Source organism: Triticum dicoccoides, chromosome 1B, assembly GCF_002162155.2.
Source record: "Triticum dicoccoides isolate Atlit2015 ecotype Zavitan chromosome 1B, WEW_v2.0, whole genome shotgun sequence".
NCBI lineage: Eukaryota > Viridiplantae > Streptophyta > Magnoliopsida > Poales > Poaceae > Triticum > Triticum dicoccoides.
In genome coordinates this window covers 88,852,647-88,858,646 of record NC_041381.1, presented here as the reverse complement: position 1 = coordinate 88,858,646, position 6,000 = coordinate 88,852,647, and positions in this window count along the sequence as shown.

Genomic DNA, 6,000 nt, shown 5'->3' with positions numbered 1-6,000 from the left:
TAATGATCTGAAGCAAGCATAGTGGAGCTGGAATCTCGGTTCTGATGAAATGATCAAAGTTTGATTTCATAGAGGAGAGCAAAGATGCTTGTGTTTACAAGAAAGTAAGTGGGAGCATAATAATATTTATAAACAACTATGTGTGCACACCATATTGTTGATTGGAAATAATATTCTTGACACAAATTAGGACTTCATTAAATAGTTTTCAGTGAAGTTCTTAGGCAATATAGCCTTGGTGTTAGGCATTATGATCTATGGAGATAGTAGTACCTAATTAGGCTTAGCCAAAATACATATTGATAAGATACTAAAAGCAGTTTAGTATAAAAAGGCCAAGAAGAGTTTCTTGTTGAAAGTCACATGGAAGGAGTCGGTATCCTGAAATACTAATGAGCGAAATACACTTGTGCTAATCACACTTGTGTAAGCCTCCCCCAAGCTTGAGTGATAGTTTCTCCTTCACCAGCCAAAAAAATATACAATTCCGATCACGATGAACCAGATGCATGCTCTAAAACTTTGATGCAATTCCAATCTCAATCGGTTCGAATCCCAAGCTCCAATATCATCACATAGCCTATACCATGTCAATGCCTTTCCCTTGAAAGATAAAAGGAAGACCTTCCTCTTAACTTCATCTCCAAGCAAACCTGCAAGCTTAAATAAACCACAAACTTCATCCACATAGATTAGGTGCATATCAGGATGTATTGTTCCATCTCCTCATAAGAATTAGCTAGCAGTTTCTCTACCATACCCGAAGGGATCTCATAATAAATATTTTTAGTAGGTGTAGTAGGTTGAGGAGCAAATCTTTGTGCTTTCAGTGAAGGTGAAGATACCCCGAACAAACCCCTCAAAGGATGGTTTTCCATAGTAACAAGTGACAGTAAATATCAGCACGTTATTTAAATGTATCCTTACCAAATTCCACTCACCAAAGGCACTTCACTCTCCGGTAATGGCGCCCGAAAAGAATCTTGATGATCCAAAAGTATAGGGATCAATCATAGTCCTGTCAATAAGTAAGAGTGTCGAACTCAACAAGGAGCAAAAGGAAATGGCAAGCGGCTTTCAGTAAGGTATTTTCCGCAGGCACTGAAATTGTCGTAACAGATAGTTTGATAGCAAGGTAATTTGTAACGAGCAAGTAATATTAATGATAAATAAGTTGTAGCAAGGTAGCCCAATCCTATTTGTAGCAAAGGACAAGCCGAAACGGTCCCTTATAATAAGCAAAGCGTTCTTGAGGACACAGGGTAATTTTATCTAGTCACTTTCATCATGTTTGTTTGGTTCGCATTCTTACTCTGATAATTTGATATGTGGGTGAGTGCTTGGGTGCTATTCTTACTTGAACAATCCTCCCAGTTATGATTACCCCCTCTCGTAAGCATCCGCAACTACGAAAGAAGAATTAAGATAAATCTAACCATAACATGAAACATATGGATCAAAATCAGCCCCTTATGGAATAGCGCATAAACTAGGGTTTAAGCTTCTATCACTCTAGCAACACATAATCTAATAAATACTCCATAATGCTTTCTCTTAGGCCGAAATATGGTGAAGTGCCATGTAGTCGACGTTCACATAACACCACTAAGGGAAACAACAACTTACATATCATCAAAATACCAAATGGATACCAAATTCACATGATTACTTATGACAAGAGTTCTCCCATGTCCTCAAGAACAAACGTAACTACTCACAAGACATATTCATGTTCAAGATTAGAGGGGTATTGAATAGCATAATGGATCTGAACATATGATCTTCCACCAAATAAACCAACAAGCATCAACTACAAGATGTAATCAACACTACTAGCAACCCATAGGTACCAATCTGAGGTTTTGAGACAAAGATTGAATACAAGAGATGAACTAGGGTTTGAGATGAGATGGTGCTAGTGAAGATGTTGATGAACATTGGTCCTTCCATGATGAGAGGATCGTTGGTGACTATGATGGCTTCGATTTCCCCCTCTCGGAGGGAAGTTTCCCCGGCGAATCTCTCTGTCGGGGAGCAAAAGTGCTCCTGCCTAGGTTCTTCCTCGAGACGGCGGCGGTTCATCCTAAAAATCTTCTTCAGTTTTTTTTCTAGGGAAAATGGCATCATATAGGTGAAGATGGGCCCCGGAGGCCTCCCAGGCTCACCACAAGCTCATGGGCATGCCCAGGGGGTGGGGTGTGTCCCCCTGGCTTGTAGCTGTCTGGTGGGTCCCCCTCTGGTACTTCTTTCACCAATAATTTTAATATATTCCAAAATAATTCTCCATCAATTTTCAGCTCATTTGGAGGTGTTTAGAAAAATGCCTCCGAAATAGCCCTTTCCAGTCCAGAATTCCAGCTGCCGGCAATTTCCCTCTTTATGTGAAACTTTTAAAATAAGAGAGAAAAGGCATAAGAATTGTATCATAAAGTGAAATAACAGTCCATAATGCAATAAATATCAACATAAAAACATGATGCAAAATGGACGTATGAGCATAGCACATGATAACCAAAGGTTAGCTCGAATATCATTCATGTATTCATATGGATTTATATGGATGTCCACGGTTTCACTATCGGTCGAAAGTGGTTTTGTTCATGTCTATGTTTTACCGAACCAAGAGGGTCACAAGCTTAAGGGAATAAAGATATGTTGAGTGTTTTTTTTGAACAAACACAGTGGGGTAGACCCCCACTATAACTCTGATTTTCATTAATATGGTGTTACATCTTACAAGACTGTACAAGTGTTACAAACCAAAAAGTAAATAGTCGACAAATAATCTAGCCATCTTTGCATTCCTTCTTTTAAGCGTGGTTTGGCCTTTTTGATGATCATCTCAAAATGCTCCTTGAATGTACTGATTTAGTATAGTATGCTCTTAGTTTTGTGATCAAAGATGATGATGTTTCTGTGCATCCATATACTACAACATCCTGCTATTAGGCATTCCTTGAAGCAAACACCATTGTTATGCCTCTTTCCTTCCAAGAGCATCTCCATAAGCTCATAATCTGTGTTCCATCGAAAACCAATAACCATCCAAAAGTTCTGACTAAAATCATAGCTAAAGAACAGATGAGTTAGATGTTCGTTTGGTTCATCCTCACATAACACACATTTAGTAGATTCAATACGGAAGCTTTTCCTGGTAAGCAAATCTCTAGTATTAAGCATGCCCGACACTACTAACCAGAAGAATAATTTTTGCTTAGCTAGAGTGCAGGATTTCCATAGCCAATGGAAGGGTTTGGGTGCATCTATAGGATTTTCGATATATTCCCGGTATATTCTTCTATTAGAATATTTAGATCCACCCCAGTAGAATTGCCATAAGTCCATATCCATCTAGTTCCCTCTGTCATTTATTAAATCTCTTAACTGGATACTTTGTTGGACAGCAATACTGGACATTGGCAGATGAAACAACTCATGGAAGTTAGTATCATTAAGATTGCTGGCAGCTTCTAGTGTGATATGAACATTTTTTGCATGGGAAAATATTTGGGCCATCATGTTGGTCAATGGTTGTCAGCGCCATTTTTCATACAATAAGCTAATTGTACTACCAGACCCTGCAACACAAATTGTCATGTTTTTAAAGTCTTGGATAATAGAACAACAATCTCTCCACCAGAAAGATCCCACAACTATGGGAAATATTTGGAGTTCCCCATTATCATAGTAATTATTCCATATCAAATTCACCCAGGGGATATCTTTTGTTATTGAAGAATTTGAACAAATATTGAGGAGTGCTCTATTTTGCATTCTCAGATCTAGCACTCCTAGTCCTCCTGCTTTTTTAGTAAGCATACTGTGTCCCACTTAACAAGGCAATTGCCATGTTTGTTGATACCCTTACCATACCAGAGAAAACTTCTCCCAGATTTCTCAAAGTGGTCTAGGATAGTGAATGGCACTCTGATGCAACAGATAGAAAATATGGGCAATGCAGATACAATAGCTTTAAGATGTATGAGCCTACCAGATTATGTCATCATGGAAGCAATGACAGATAGCCTGTTATTTATCCAATGTTGATACCATGGGCATTAGATCAATTACTTTAGGCCTGGTGGAACCCATAGGCAATCCTAAGTAAGTGAAGGGCATGGATTCCTTCTTGCATTTGAGTAAGTCTGCTAGTTCTTGTGCTTTGTCATCAGAAATACTAATAGGAACAAGGGAAGACCTGCTGTAATTTACAACTAGCCCTGTGAACCTAGAGAAACTATCCAGTATATCAGTGAAGGTCTTGATTTTCTCCTCATTGGATGGCAGTATAATAAGAGTGTCATCAACATACTCATAATGGGGTAGCATTATGTGAAGTTGGTATCAATAGGCAACTCAAGAGCACCATTTCTCCATGCATCATTAACCATAATCTACAGTAGCTCTCCCACCATAACATATAACAAAGGTGAAAAAGGGTCCCCTTGTCTAACACCACATTTGCAATGTATATTTTCCCAGGTACACCATTAAGTATAACAGAGGTTGATGCAGTAGACAATATCATATTGACCCATCTGACCCATTTCTCACGAAAACCCAGGTGTTTCATCATGAAGAGAATGGCATTGTAGTTCACCTTGTCAAATGCCTTCACAAAGTCAATTTTGAAAATGATGATCTTTTTTATGACACTATGGATGTATTTGAACTTGAATATTCCTAGCTTTTATAAAACCATACTGATTCTTTCTAACTCTAGATATAATGACTGGCTGGGCTCTATTAGCAAGAAACTTGGTGACAATTTTGATAGGCATGCTTACCAGTGAGATAGGTCTGAAATCATTGGGGGATTCAGGGTTGTCATTCTAGGAATTAGTGTGATATATGCAGTATTGATAGGTTGCAGAGAAATGGTTTCTAGGTAGAAGTCATTAATAAACTTGTAGAAACAGTGTTTGATGATATGGCAACATTTTTCATGAAGAGTCCATTAAATCCATCAGGTCCAGGGGATTTATTATTAGGCATGTGTTTGATTATGTCATCAATTTCCTTAGTAGAAAAAAGGTATATCAAGCTCATGAGGGGTATTTTACAATGCTCAGGTGGGAAATGTCAAAGTTCCTATAACTGTCATTCTATGTGCCAATTCTCTCTTTGAAAGATGCCCAAATAATTGCAGCCTTATGATCACGATCATAGCTGTATTGACCATTAGCAGATAGCAAGAAAGTGATGTAGTTGTGCCTAAAAACCTGGGATGCAATGGCATGGAAAAACTTTGTATTTTCATCTCCAAGCTTGGCCCATCTGATATTTGCTCTAATTCTCCAATAAATTATTTTAGCCTCCAGTAATTTGTTTGTGTGGTTGATGAGGACTTTCCTGAAATTCTTTTCCATCCTAGTCAGCATTCTTTGGTCTTCCAGCCCATCTATTATTTTCACATAGAAACAACAATTTTCAATAGTTTTACTAAGTTAAGAGAACTATTTGCTCCATTTTTTCAGACCCCTTCTAAGAGCTTGAAACTTGGCATTTAGGTGTTTGGCTGAATCTAAATAATGTATACAGTTATACCATTGATTTTCCACAGTTTGAATAAAACCATTAAATTTTGTCCAAAATTCCTCAAATCTAAAAATGTTGCAATTTGGAATATTGCTATCCATCATGACTTTGATAGGTACATGATTAGATGTTATCTTAGCCAATGGGATGGTCATAGTTGATGGGTGAACAGTAGTCCAGTAGGAACTTGTGAACACCCAATCCAGTTTTTCCAAAAGATCTTCCTTTCAAAGGGATTTCCACAAGATCAAGGTTTATGATGATGTTGTTGAAAAGCATCATACTGTTTGGATCACCATCTGGATTATTTCTACTATTTGGCCCTCTAATAAAGTTGAAATCCCCCAGGGTCATCCATAGCTTATACTGACGGATATTAAGGTTCTGCAACCATGCCACAAATTCATGTTTACCTTCCACAGAATTGGGACCATACAGATTAGTAACATACCAACAACTGTT